General features: G+C 36.2%; 1 protein-coding gene and 1 long non-coding RNA gene across 4 annotated transcripts in view; one reads left to right on the top strand and one right to left on the bottom strand.

Annotated features, from left to right (window-relative positions):
* LOC125244345 overlaps positions 1-15645 on the bottom strand; it is a 154702-nt gene that overhangs the window by 94223 nt on the left and 44834 nt on the right. The window lies entirely within an intron of this gene.
* The window catches only part of LOC125244344 (paired mesoderm homeobox protein 2), a 3968-nt gene continuing 3828 nt past the window's right edge, over positions 15506-15645 (top strand). The window contains exon 1 of the mRNA XM_048154425.1: positions 15506-15645. This exon is cut by the window's right edge and continues 851 nt beyond it. The gene's annotated coding sequence lies outside the window, so the exon portion shown is untranslated.

Genomic DNA, 15645 nt, shown 5'->3' with positions numbered 1-15645 from the left:
CGCCGCAGGTGCATCGGTCTCACAAACTGCAAAATTATTTGGTAATTCTGTGTACAAATCTATGCGAAACTATGCTAATTATGTGCAAAGGGCAATGGCAGTGTACCAAAATGTAACTGCATTGCTACAGGTGTAACATAAGGGTCAAGTTTTGACTAGTAACTACACCATCTGGCTGCAAAAAGCATCTTTTTCTATTGACAACCATTTTTTAAAAGGTGCTGTATATATATTGCTGCTTACGGCCAGTCCCCTGGATTCGTCCACGCCACTGGTGTTGTCCAGCTCCTCAGCTCTGCCACCACCGCTCACTCCATGCGGCTCATCTTCCTCACCTCGGGCTTCACCTCCACCAGCTTGGCTTGAGGCCAAGTCCCCAGCTGCACCTCGGGCCTCCGGGCCCATGTCTTCACCTCGGCCTGTCAGCCTGTCACAATCGCCTCGGCTCATCGCTCCCTCATCACCTCTGCGGCCCGTCTGCCCTGAGACTCCGCCAGGCTCCCTCGTAACTCCAGGTCGGCCTCTGGTGGTCAACGCCCAGCTTCTGCCACGTACTTCCAGAGTTCCGTCTGCACCTACATGCCTATGGTGTCACCTTCCTTCGGGCTCCCCGTCATCCTCGCTCGGCCCATCATTGCCCCGGTCATCCGAGCCCCCGTCGCCGCCTCCGTCCCTCGAGCCAGCAGCTCAGCACCAGACTTCCAGGCTTGTGATGTCGTCCTGGTCCGTCAGCCAGTCTGTTCCGCCGGTTCTTCCGGTCACCATGGTTCCTTGCAACTTGCTACTGTAAACTGAAGCGCACAACGCTTGCCCCACCTCCAAGTTCTTCTGATTGGTCCACTGAATTTCAAACTGACATTGATGAGCGGCGCTGTGTGTAAAAGTTGAAATTCTTTTAACTTGACAAGGCGTCAAGTGCATTTTGCAGCACTCGTGTGAGGTGCTGCAAAAGGCGTGAGACGCGAGCGTAACGGTCATACACGCCGTCTAACGCGTTTACATAGAAAAACAATGGAAAAGTAGCACATTAAAATAGAAAAATGCATTCTGAGTGAACGGCCCCTTACAACTTTTCTTCTGTCGCGGCACAAGGTCGTTTGAGAGCGGTTCAAGTTTTCATGCATAATGTAGGCGGTATTATGCAAATGTGACGTGTGAACTTCACGGAAATGAGATTGGAATTACAAACGACTCGTTTAAAGGTGCCCTAGAACTTTTTTTTAAAATATGTAATATAAGTCTAAGGTGTCCCCTGAATGTGTCTGTGAAGTTTCAGCTCAAAATACCCCATAGATTTTTTTTAATTCATTTTTTTAACTGCCTATTTTGGGGCATCATTATAAATGAGCCGATTCAGGGCTGCTGGCCCTTTAATTCTTGTGCTCCACGCCCACGGAGCTCGCACTTGCCTTAAACAGTGCATAAACAAAGTTTACACAGCTAATATATCCCTCAAATGGATCTTTACAAAGTGTTCGTCATGCATGCGGCATGCATGCGTCGGATTATGTGAGTATTGTATACTGTTATATTGTTTACATTTGATTCTGAATGAATTTGAGGCTGTGCTCCGTGGCTAACGGCTAATGCTACACTGTTGGAGAGATTTATAAAGAATGAAGTTGTGTTTATGAATTATACAGACTGCAAGTGTTTAATAATGAAAATAGCGACGGGTCTTGTCTCCGTGAATACAGTAAGAAACGATGGTAACTTTAACCACATTTAACAGTACATTAGCAACATGCTAACGAAACATTTAGAAAGACAATTTACAAATATCACTAAAAGTATCATGATATCATGGATCATGTCAGTTATTATCGCTCCATCTGCCATTTTTCGCTGTTGTTCTTGCTTACCATGATTCACCTGTGCAGATCCAGATGTTACTGGCTGCCCTTGTCTAATGCCTTTCATAATGTTGGGAACATGGGCTGGCATATGCAAATATTGGGGGCGTACACCCCGACTGTTACGTAACAGTCGGTGTTATGTTGAGATTCGCCTGTTCTTCTGAGGTCTTTTAAACAAATGAGATTTACTCAAGAAGGAGGAAACAATGGAGTTTGAGACTCACTGTATGTCATTTCCATGTACTGAACTCTTGTTATTTAACTATGCCAAGATAAATTCAATTTTTCATTCGAGGGCACCTTTAAGCGGTTCAGAGTCGACTCTTTCGCAGACTTTGCAGACTGTTCACATAGAGCTACATTACACACTGAAAGGTAATTTTCAAAAATCCATATTAGGGGCACCTTAATTGTTATGCACATGGACAAAATCCATCTACTATATTGTCTGACAATAAGAAGCACAGGTTTTGAAAGATTCTAGATTTCAGCCTCCTTCATCTCTAAAAGAGCCACAGGCTATTCTACTTGAAGAATGGTGCAATATCCCACTGCATGTACTTCACAACAGGATTTCATGAATGACTGAAGCTGTTTTGAAGGCAAAATACGCTTTATATTCAGCGTGATATGGACACAATGTTCTTTATCATAAGGCGCTCTATCATAACCTCCTGTAACGTTATTGTCAAGTGCTGTTGGAGGGATGGAGGGACACAATAAAGCCATACATGGCTTTGAGGTGCTAAAGCTGCAGCGTTCGAATCCCCAGCCAAATGTACTGCCATGTTGCCTAACTTATCTCTGGTTATTTACCCTCTTAGAAATGAAAACAGTCCGGAGAGATTTGAATCAAAGCTAGAATGGACGAAAGCGAAACGTATTAGCTGTCAGTCAAGCTGAGAGCGGGTCTGGACGGGCCTCGCCGCCGTCACGCTGAGGGAATGCTAATGGACCGCACACATTTTCATGTTCTCTCAGCGGGGCTGTTCTTAAAAACAAACTCGCAGGGAGAACACTAGATGCCTGACAGAAACATAGAGATTTCGTGCAATAACACTCAAACTACTGCTTAGTTTGCACACTTCATGTTTCTCCTCTCTCGCATTTATTTCTCTGCTTGTGTTCGTAATAGTGTACTGCTGGACAACTCTTGCTATTTCTGCAGTGCACCACTGATATTTTAGTATCATTGAGATATACGATTTTTATTTTTATATTTTCCATTTTCATTATTTTCATTATTTTTTATTTTATTTTATTTATTTTATTTATTTTTTAAATATTCCTATATTTAGTATGGAGGCCCAAACCTGAAGAAGTTGTAAATGAATAAAATGGATGGATGGAATAATAGGAAAACAAATAAATAACTGCCTTGATAAAACAAATATAAATACTTTTTAATTATTTCATTAATTTCTACTTCTGTATCACTTTTTCCCTCATTTATCATTTTCTGTATTTATTTTTAAAATTTATTTAATTTTTTTTAATTTTATTTAATTTTATTATTTTATGTGGAGGCCCAAACCTGAAGTTATAAATAAATAAAATGGATGGATGGAATAATAGGAAAACAAATAAATAACTGCCTTGATAAAACAAATATAATTATTTTTTAATTATTTCATTAATTTCTACTTCTGTATCACTTTTTCCCTAATTTATCATTTTCTGTATTTATTTTTAGAATTTCTTTTAATACTTCACATTTAATTTAATTGTATTTATTTATTTTTGTGTTTATATTGTATATTTTATTTTACATTCAGGATTCAATTTAATTACAAATGAATTATATTTGTTCCATAAAGTCATATTTTCTTATTATTTGATTGTTTGTTTGTTTTCGCAGGTTTGGGCCTCATAAGATAATTTTTATTCATTTTTCTTTCAGGTTTAGTTATTTAAGTGCATCAAGATTAAATAAAAATGAGAAAAGTTGCCTTAGCAACTAGCTAAAAAAAAAAAAAGTATTATTATTGATTTTATTTTATTTCATTTCAAGTAACATTTTTTAATCATGGTTTTAGTTTAAGTTATAATAACCCTGCTGTTCACAGAATGTTAATATTCTCTCTTTACTGCATGTCCAAATGTGCAGTATTTAACGTGTTGAATACTGTTTCCCAGAATGCAATGCTCACTCAACTTGACCAGCCGTTTCTAGTATGATGAACGATCTACTGTGATTTCAAACATGTTTTTTACTCCTCATTTGAAAATATATACCGTTATTTTCACACAAAACTGAATTAAAAAATGCAAAATAACCTTGTGAAAATAAAATTGTGGTTTATATCATTCATCACACTGGATCTGGGAGTTCAGGTTGAGCTCATTGTGGCATACAGTAAAGTAATATGCCATTACAAAACATCTGTCTGTTAATCCATTCTCATGTCTCCTTCACGTTTGATCATTAAACACACACACACACACACACACGTTTATGGTGGGATGGATGTAGAACATTTCCTCTGACAGCGCTGCCCTTTTCTGTCCCGTTTTCTGCGGAACAGGTGATGCCGTCATACGGGTCAGGACTACAGAAATCATGACGCACGTCGCCTCCGGCTAACGAGGAACAACCGCCGTCATGATCATCATCTGATGTCTGTCAGAGATCACACTGACTCGTATTCTCAAATCAGTCCTCAGGACAGAGAAGAAGGAGATTTTATGCTATTAGACCAAGTGAGACCTGAATAAATCCAGATGTTTTTGGAAGTGAAAATAAACTTAATAACTATAAAATGATTTATTTGACATTTAGCTGATATTTAGTCCAGTTCTTCAATGGTTCTGTGCAACACTTATATATTATTAACAATTTTATTAACCCTTTTATATTTACATTATATACTTTGAATATTATTAATACTTTTATGTTTATATTATAGGATGTTTGAGTTGGCTACATGATTCTTTGGAGATTGAAGTCGACATGAAATCTAAATTGACATCTATGGTCTTATTGTGAATGATTCTGGCGCATGTTAAAAGAAAAAAAAAAAAGGTTGTGCCATTAACAATATCCTGTTTCAATCTAAGATGCAATTTAATGTACAGTTTCAAAATAAAAAAAAAACATAAATGGATATTTGCAGCATTTCAGGTTCAGCAAACAATCCTCTTCTTATCAAGAACCTTATTCTCTGGTGATTGTTAATGGATTGCCTTGTGGTTAAAAAAAATTAAAGTATAAATACTTGTATAAATAAAAATATAAAATAAATAATAATAAATACAATATAAAATTAAACAAATTCAATTATATGTAATTTATAAATACTAATTATGTTTTATATACAATATTTATTTAATTATATAATTTTATATTAAATAAAAAAATAAAAACTATTTATTAGATATTTAGTAATTAGATATGTATATTTACATTATTCATATGAGTGAATGAATGAATGAATAAATAAATAAATATTATAAGATATACTAAATACATAATTAGTATATCCTATATTATTATTATTATAAATTTTAAATGAATAGATAAACATTTATTTTTTTACATTATAAAAAATAAAGAAACTACGGAAGAGGATTAGGGCCAAGCAATAATAAAAAAAATAAAACCATCTCGAGATTAAAGTTGTTAAATTTCGAGAAAAAACTCGTTAAATTTCGAGAAAAAAAGTCGAGATAAAATGTTGAGAATAAAGTCATTAAATTATGAGAAAAAAGTCGTTAAATTACAAGAACAAATTCGTTAAATTATAAGAAAAATGTCGTTAAATTTCGAGAAAAAAGTCATTAAATTACAAGAACAAATTTGTTAAATTATAAGAAAAATGTCGTTAAATTTCGAGAAAAAAGTTGGGATAAAATGTTGAGAATAAAGTCATTAAATTATGCGAAAAAAATTGTTAAATTACGAGAACAAATTCGTTAAATTACGAATTTGTTCTCATAATTTAATGACTTTATTCTCATAATTTAATGACTTTATTCTCAACATTTTATCTCAAATTTTTTTCTCGAAATTTAACAACTTTAATCTCGAGATGGTTTTATTTTTTTATTATTGCTTGGCCCTAATCCTCTTCCGTAAGAAACAAATTAAAATGTTATTTATAAATATTAATTATTTATTATATACTATATTTATAATTATATAACAATTACTAAATTACTAACAATTACTATACTAAATAGTATATATATATATATATATATATATATATATATATATATATATATATACACACCTATATCCTATAATATATAAATAAATAGATAAATAAAAACCTCTGCCCTCTCAACAACTTGTTCTACTGAAGAATTTAATATTATTTTTTTAAATATTTTTAAATAACAACTTATTTTCAAATAATTATTTATTATTAAAATCGACTGACACTCCTAGTATCTGGTGATGAATAAAGTTTACAGCAGAAGGACAGCAGAAATGTCTCTGAATGTTGTCCTGGACTACATGAGGGGCACTGGAGTAAAAACATTGATTTCACTGACTGAGAGTGTTTCAGTCTTTCAGTTTTGAGTTGGTAATTTCTCCCTCCTCTGGCAGGAGAGCTCAACCTTCAGCCGTCTCCATCCTGAAAGGCAGAAGTTAGAGGAGGAGCGGTGATTTACTTGACGCTGATTTCATTTCAGGGTTAATGGGCGCAAAAACAGTGTCTGTCTCAGATCAGAGCGTGTAAAGCAGCCCGTCTAAATCTGAGCTGACAGCGTTCTCCTCTGTACTGTCATTCATGTCAGAGCGGCTAACCGCGAGTCTTTCTGCCTCCAGGACAGAGGAGTCCGCTGGGTGATGCAGTGAGTCTGAGCCCACCTAGATCCGTGTCTGACTCCATCAAACGCACGATCTAGCCGTAACCACTCCTGCAGCTCCTACAGTAGAGTATAACGCATGAACTGATAAACTGTATACCTTGAATCCAACGCAAGTCACTTTGCCAAATGCGAATGTAAATCTCACACATACTTCTCATAAAAATAAGGCATCGACTCAATAACATACTCTGCTCTTTTGTAGCATTACTTAAATTCCTAAATTCTTCTTAAAATGTTAGTCAAGGTTTCTTGTAGCAAAAGTATGTATGATTTGATTTCACATTAATATTTTCTATTGTCTAATTCTCATCCTAAAAATTAAACAGGTTGTTTTTGCTATTGGCTTAAGAGACAAGATTCAAAAATACATGAAATATATGAAATATATAAAATAAATACTATAAAAAAAACATGAATACATTTTAATCAATCAATCTATCAATTGTAGGATATACTAAATACTTATTCAAATAAATAGAAAAATATATATTTTTAAATTTATTTTTTACATTTATTTTAAATAAAAAATAAAGAAACAAAACAATAAAATAAATAAAATTTAAAAATAATAAAAATATTTTTATAAATATAAAATATAAAATAAATAATAATAAATAAAAATAAAATTCAATTCAATTATATATAATTCATAAATACTAATTATGTATGATATACAATAATTAAATGATATATATTATATAATCAATCAAACAATAAATAAATTGTAGGATGTACTAAATACTTATTTGAATCAAAAAATATTTTAAATAAAAAACAAAGAAACAAATAAGGAAACAAATACAATTCAATTAAAAATTAAACAGGTTGTTTTTGCTACTGGCTATAGAAACTAGATTTAAAAATACATTAATATGAAAAAAACATGAATACATTTTAATCAATGAATCAATGAATCAATGTAGGATATACTAAATACTTACTCAAATATATTAAAAAATATTTTTATTAATAAATAAACATTTATTTATTTAATTTATTTTAAATAAAGAACAAATCTGTAATCTAAATTAATATATATTAATATATATTACATTTTTTGACCAGTACTGAATTGGCTCTTACATCAAATTAAATTGCTGAATAAGTGTTAATATGTAAATGTAGTTAGTGAAATAGTAACACACACAGTTTTCAATGAGAATTTTTTCCGGTTTAGTTTTTATAAATGCTCTAGGTGGACCTCTGTGCTGTGAATGTCAAAGTATGCCAACATTTTTATTACAAGAACAAGAGAAATCCAGTTTCTATGAGATGACCTCTTAAAGGTGTGGGGCACCAGAATCACGTAGAAGAGCTTGAATGACAGACGTTTGTCCTAAAGTAATTTTACAACACACATAAATCAAGTTTACTGTGAAAGTCACCGAAGTCATAAAGGATACATGCGGTTCTATCTCTGTCCTAACGTGCGTCGCCACCAAAGCCAGAGCAGTGAGTCGACGAACCAACAAGGATTCTCATTAACAGGGAAACATCTCATTGGAGCTCTGCTGTGCACCCAAGATGCACTGCAGCCGCTGTCATATTTACATGTACAGTGATGGGTAATGACGCTTGAGAAAACACAACGACGTGAACGATTATTGATGGAGGCTCCTTCTCATTCCTGTCATGAAATGTGATCACAACGCTGACAGCACAAATGAGACGACATATACGTCTTATTATGGGATGATAATTTTCCATTTCTACATATAATATGGCCAGAACAGATGATTACACAGTCATTTATTCAAAGAAGAAAATATAGATAATAAACTATAGACAAATAGATAGATAACTACAGTATGTGGTTGTTGTTGGTTGCCAGGGTGTTCTAGGTGGTTGCCATGGCATTCCTCTGCATTTGCTAGTGTATTGCGAGTGGTTGTCAGGGTGTTGTTATGTGGTTGCAACAATGTTTTAACAGTTTTATTGTTGCTTTTATTTGTTGCTATGCAGTTACTACATTGTTCTAGGTGGTTACCAAGATGTTGCTATGCAGTTGCTATGTGGTTGCGAGGGTTTCAATGTGGTTGTTAGGGTGTTCCAGGTTGCTGCCCTAGCATTTCCCTACAGCTGCTAGTGTGTTGTGGGTGGTTGTCAGGGTGTTGTTATATGGTTGCTAAGGTGAGCTAGGTTGTTGCTAGGGAGTTGCTGTGCAGTTGCAAAAATGTTCTTAGCGGTTTTAGCATGTAGCAACAGTGTTCTAGGTGGTTGCCAAGATGTTGCTATGCAGTTGTGGGTCATTGCCGAGGTTTCTATGTGGTTGCAATAATGTTTTAGGTGGTTTCCATGGAATTCCTCTGCAGTTGCTAGTGTGTTGTGTGTAGTTGTCAGGGTGTTGTTATATGGTTGCTATGGTGAGCTGGGTGATTGATAACATGCTACTTTGTGGATGCAAAAATGTTCTTAGTGATTTTACCCTGTTGCTTTGCAGTTGCTACAGTGTTCTAAGTGGTTACCAAGATGTTGCTATGCAGTTGGTTGCCAGGGTTTCTTTGTGGTTGTTAGTGTGTTGTGTGTAATTGTCCAGGTGTTGTTATATGGTTGCTAAGGTGAGCTGGGTTGTTGCTAGGGAGTTGCTATGCAGTTGCAAAAATGTTCTTAGCAGTTTTAGCATGTAGCAACAGTGTTCTAGGTGGTTGCCAAGATGTTGCTATGCAGTTGTGGGTCATTGCCGAGGTTTCTATGTGGTTGTAATAATGTTTTAGGTGGTTTCCGTGGAATTCCTCTGCAGTTGCTAGTGTGTTGTGTGTAGTTGTCAGGGTGTTGTTATATGGTTGCTATGGTGAACTGGGTGATTGATAACATGCTACTATGTGGATGCAAAAATGTTTTTAGTGATTTTACCCTGTTGCTATGCAGTTGCTACAGTGTTCTAAGTGGTTACCAAGATGTTGCTATGCAGTTGGTTGCCAGGGTTTCTTTGTAGTTGTTAGTGTGTAATTGTCCAGGTGTTGTTATATGGTTGCTAAGGTGAGCGGGGTTGTTGCTAGGGAGTTGCTATGCAGTTGCAAAAATGTTCTTAGCGGTTTTAGCATGTAGCAACAGTGTTCTAGGTGGTTGCCAAGATGTTGCTATGCAGTTGTGGGTCATTGCCGAGGTTTCTATGTGGTTGTAATAATGTTTTAGGTGGTTTCCGTGGAATTCCTCTGCAGTTGCTAGTGTGTTGTGTGTAGTTGTCAGGGTGTTGTTATATGGTTGCTATGGTGAGCTGGGTGATTGATAACATGCTACTCTGTGGATGCAAAAATGTTCTTAGTGATTTTACCCTGTTGCTATGCAGATGCTACAGTGTTCTAAATAGTTACCAAGATGTTGCTATGCAGTTGGTTGCAGGGTTTCTTTGTGGTTGTTAGTGTGTTGTGAGTAATTGTCAGGGTGTTGTTATATGGTTGCTAAGGTGAGCTGGGTCGTTGACAGGGTTTCTATGTGGTTGTTAGGCTGTTCTAGGCTGTTGCCATGGCATTCCTTTGCAGTGTCTAGTGTGATTTGAATGGCTGCTGTGTGTTTGCATGCAAATATGTGTAATAATGAATGTTTGACATTAATACATATTCATCCAACAGACAAATATGAAGAGTATAACATATATATTTTAATGATATAGCATTTCCATTTCATACTATCGAACTTCACTAGTCTACACCAAAGCGAGCTTCCCTCTGTGAATTGTGAACAGAATGCACAATGACACTGCAGTGCCCTTACTGAGATTAAGAACTTTCCATCAAGATTTGAGGGAGAAAAAAAGATGTGAGAACCGAGACAGAACAGAACAGCACAATTAGCGAGGAAATAATGAAACGGGTCCTACAGCTGACAAGAACTCTAGCCTGTTTTGTGGAGTCATATAACCTTTAGGCGAGTGAAGGATAGTCAAAAATAGATACAGGCATGTGAACGATGCATACTGAACAGTCTGATGCATGTCCTCCATATACACCAGAAGCAGCAACTAACTAACCTTCTAATAATGTAATGCACACTTAAAGGGACAGGTCTTCCAACAAAATTATTGTGCAATTAATTGTTAAAAAGATTGCAATCTCGATTCAAACTCCCATGAGATCTTACTCCTAAATGACAATGATTCGGCTCTATGTCTATTAATCATTTAACAAGTATGATCACAGCGAACATTCAGACCTGCGTTTGTGCTGCCGCTGATACAGAGAAAGCCGTTGTCATGTATCGGTATGAAAAAGTATTTTCAACCACACAGTATCATTATTTCTGTCTTACAATAATTCAAATGATTACAGAATGGGATAAAAGTTTATAAACAGATATAAACACTGATGTCTACAGTAGCGATCAAAATACAGTAAATCATCTTTTGAAAGTAACTTGACACTTCAAATAACAATTGTACCAATTACATCATTACACCAGTAGGTGGCGACAAATGACTGTTATTTTTTTATTGAATTATTCATTCAAGAGATTCACAAAAAAAGGCTGAAGCAACCGAAGTCTTTATGAGTGAGTCATTGAATCATTAATTCCAGAGATGCGCAAGAACCGCTGAAGCAACTGAAGTCTTTATGAGTGAGTCATTGAATCATTCATTAAAGAGATTTGCAAAAAACGCTTAAGCAAGTAAAATCTTTATGAGTCATTGAATCATTTGTTGAAGAGATTCACAAAAACTGCTGAAGCAGGTGAAGTCTTGATGAATGAGTCATTTAATCATTCACTCAAACCATTTAAAAAAAAAGTTTTATGTATTTTAAATAGACTGCAGCAATTAACATGTTGTCAGAACCTCTAGTAAATTAAATGCTATTTTATTTAGTTGTTCAGAATCATGGGAGAATTATGATCTCTATTTTAAACAGAAAATCGTGATTCTCAATTTACTAAATTTTCAGCTATAATCTATAATTTGACTATGACTATGATAGTCAAATCCGGAAGGGCATGAGGAGAAAATGATGACAGAACATTGATTTCAGGGAGAACTTTTCCTTCAAACCTCTGTTAGATCCAGAAGGAACTTTGAGCACTTTGGACTGATTGCAGTCTCTTTAATGTTGCATGAAATGCGCTCACTCAAATGCCTTCCACCTGGAAGATGCAGTGCCATCAGACTGTGCCAAAGCCTTCGCTCTGGAGTTGTGTTTGAGTTCAACCTTCAGTGGACTGGAATCGACATGCCGACTGTTAGTAGAAGAGCCAGAAGGCAGTGACGGCTCTGTATAAATCAACCAATAGCACTGAAACACATGCACCTTAGGCAACGAGCGACATTGGAAAAGCATTCTAGAATACAACTCTTGCTATTTTAGCAATATGCACAGTACAGTATATTGTGTAAATGTTCTATATGCATGGAAATTACGGATGGCCTACTACATTGCTATATGTGCAGTATACACGCACACTGCACGGGATACAATACCCCATTTCCAGTGTGACAAATGACTTACAATACACTATTAAAATGCAGTTGTAAATAATTCAAAATTTCATGTTTAATTCACTGTGTTACTTGCCATTTCTTTGTAATTATTTGTGAAATTTACTAGCAATTTCGGAGTGAAAATTGTTTCAACATTATCTTTTTTTAGTGTAATATTTAGAATTTAGAGAATTATTTAGAATATTTAGAATGTTGGAATTTAACATTTTAATTTTTTTCTATTTGAGTGATTATTTGATCAGGCTGCCAAAAGTTAAGACATTTTATATAAAATTAACTACAACTTAAAATAATTGCACCTTTTATGCAAATGCAATATTTATTTCTAAGATGTAACAGTCAATGTTGTGTCATGTAACAACAGTTTAAAATATTTTCCATAGCTAATGCATACTGTATTACTGTTTCACATACTAAAAATAGTAAGCAGTATGCAGTACGCACTAAGCTGCGGTTTTATTCCAAGCACAGCCGTGTTCCAGATTTTCTGTCGCTCAGGAGATATTACTACACACCTCTGCCTGTTTGCTGCAGGCTCGGAGTGAACAGGTGTGATTTTGTCACACTTTTGCAGTTCAGAGTTATTAGTCACAAACTTAATTTCATCCTGTAAAGCCAAAGTTTTTAACAGGAGGTTTACAGACCCCTAGGGGCACATGAAGGTACTGCAAGGGGGTCTGTGGGCAGATTGATGAAAAAAACCTGTATTTCTAAATTATGTTATTAATTAGAATATTATAATTAAAAAGAATATAAGCACCTGTGTATATATATATATATATATATATATATATATATATATATATATTTGTTTGTCAGTGTGAGGGACCCCAGGTCATGAAAGGTTGACAACTGCTGCTGTAAATGAATAATGTTGTTGTTAAGACGTGCTGTATTGTTGCGGTGTAAATTGGCCGTGAGGATGCGAGCGCAGGAGGGCTTGTGTGTTAATTGAATGTGTAATCCATTTGCTGCTTCAGACTGCAGAAATAAAGCTATCTGGCACAACTGCTGCCTCTCAGAGAGACAGATTACAGCAGAGACTCGGGGAGAAAAGGTCGACTGTCAGAGGAGCAGCAGACACCTGAGAGAAGAGAGAGAGAGAAAGTAAGGCTGAAAAGAAAACTGCTTACATACAATAATCAATTTAGTATAGCATATTACGTATGCTTGGAATGGCATATACAATGCCCATGTTAAAGTTTAATATAAAGCTATAAAAATAAACATATTATGAATAAATAATACAAAATTGGTGCTAAAATGCCACTATCTATAACACTTCATGCCAATAGCAGTTTGATTTTGCTCTGATTGAGGTGTGAATATGAATGTTTTCAGCCTCGTCTTATTGCTTTAGTTTATGGTTATATGTAATGCTTTTCATTTTTTTCATGCTGTAGAATTATAAAAGTGTTCACATACAGTATCAGAATTACATATTCAAATGGCTTGTGAGAGTTGCATTTACATAAAAAAAAAACGCTGCTTTTGATGTCTTGGGCTGCCATCTAGTGTCTCTGGGGGTAAAAGACTTTTAAGTGCTTCCAGAAATGTGAAACGCAGCACAGATGAAACGAACCACACAGATTTAGCCGGAGACACGTCAGTCACGGACGAAAGCGTTTGACGTGATAAAATATAAATGAATGTCCCTCCCTCGAGTCATCCATGAAGGACGTCTGTAGCCTGTAGTGTGTACTGTATATCTGGCCTTGCTCCTGTGTGTTTCCAGAGGACTTGTGTGGATAAATAGTTTTGTGTTAGTGAATTATTCAGCTCAGGCAGAATAATATCTTTGCTGACTTTCACCCTATTGTACTCTGCTCCCGCAGGGAGGGTGGGACTGAGATACTGACACATGGAAAACAGGACTGAAAAGTTACTTCCCAGTCCACCCAAAATATTTATTGAAACTAAACTGCAAACATGAGCTTGATCAGACGGCATGACAATTGGTGGCCATGTTTAAATGTCAATACTCAATGTTGATACTCATTTCACATACAAAGAGATAAGTTAAACAAAGATATGTACATATGGATGACTTAAAGGTACAGTAGCAAAAATTTCCTAATTGCCAGCGCAAAAGCTGAATTTGGTCATACAAAAATGTAAATATTGTCTGTGCAAAGAAACATTATATTCAGATTTCAGTGATATATAAAATTAAATATACACTGACAGGTGAAGTGAATAACACTGATCATCTCTTCATCACGGCACCTGTTAGTGGGTGGATATATCAGGCAGCAAGTGAACATTTTGTTCTCAAAGTTGATGTGTTAGAAGCAGGAAAAATGTTCAAGCGTAAGGATTTGAGTGAGTTTGACAAGGGCCAAATGGGTCAGAGCATCTCCAAAACTGCAGCTCTTGTGGGGTGTTCCCGGTCTGCAGTGGTCAGTATCTATCAAAAGTGCTCCAAGGAAGGAACAGTGGTGAACCGGCGACAGGGTCATGGGTGGACAAGGCTCAGTGATGCATGTGGGGAGCGAAGGCTGGTCCGTGTGGTCCGATCCAACAGATGAGCTACTGTAACTCAAGTTGCTCAAGAAGTTAATGCTGGTTCTGATAGAAAGGTGTCAGAATACACAGTGCATCGCAGTTTGCATAGCTGCAGACCAGTCAGGGTGCCCATGCTGACCCCTCTCCACCGCCGAAAGAGCCAACAGTGGACACGTGAGCATCAGAACTGGACCACGGAGCAATGGAAGAAGGTGGCCTGGTCTGATGAATCACGTGGATGGCCGGGTGCGTGTGCATCGCTTACCTGGGGAACACATGGCACCAGGATGCACTATGGGAAGAAGGCGAGCCGGCGGAGGCAGTGTGATGCTTTGGGCAATGCTCTGCTGGGAAACCTTGGGTCCTGCCATCCATGTGGATGTTACTTTGACACGTACCACCTACCTAAGCTTTGTTGCAAACCATGTACACCCTTTCATGGAAACGGTATTCCCTGGTGGCTGTGGCTCTTTCAGCAGGATAATGCTCCTGACACAAAGCAAAAATGGTTCAGGAATGGTTTGAGGAGCACAACAACGAGTTTGAGGTGTTGACTTGGCCTCCAAATTCCCCAGATCTCAATCCAACGGAGCATCTGTGGGATGTGCTGAACAAACAAGTCCGATCCATGGAGGCTCCACCTCACAACTTACAGGACTTAAAGGATCTGCTGCTCACATATTGGTGTCAGATACGACAGCACACCTTCAGGGGTCCAGAGGAGTCCATGCCTCGACGGGTCAGGGCTGTTCTGGCAGAAAAAGTCGGACCAACACAATATTAGGAAGGTGGTCAAAATGTTATGCCTGATCGGTGTGTGTATATACATATATACACACATACACATACATACTCACACATATACATGTAAAGAGAATTTGATAGAATTCAAATCTTTATATGTCCAATCAATATTTTTAGTCAGTTTATACAATAAGAAAAAAACTTTTAAATGAAATATAAATACATATATTTCTAAATCATCTTTTAGAAGTATGCTAGCGAATATAGATGACCTGAAAGTTAACATACATGAAC

Source organism: Megalobrama amblycephala, linkage group LG14 (assembly GCF_018812025.1).
Source record: "Megalobrama amblycephala isolate DHTTF-2021 linkage group LG14, ASM1881202v1, whole genome shotgun sequence".
Taxonomy (NCBI): domain Eukaryota; kingdom Metazoa; phylum Chordata; class Actinopteri; order Cypriniformes; family Xenocyprididae; genus Megalobrama; species Megalobrama amblycephala.
The sequence above is the reverse complement of the archived record's forward strand: the minus strand, read 5'-3'. Positions and strand labels throughout refer to the sequence as shown.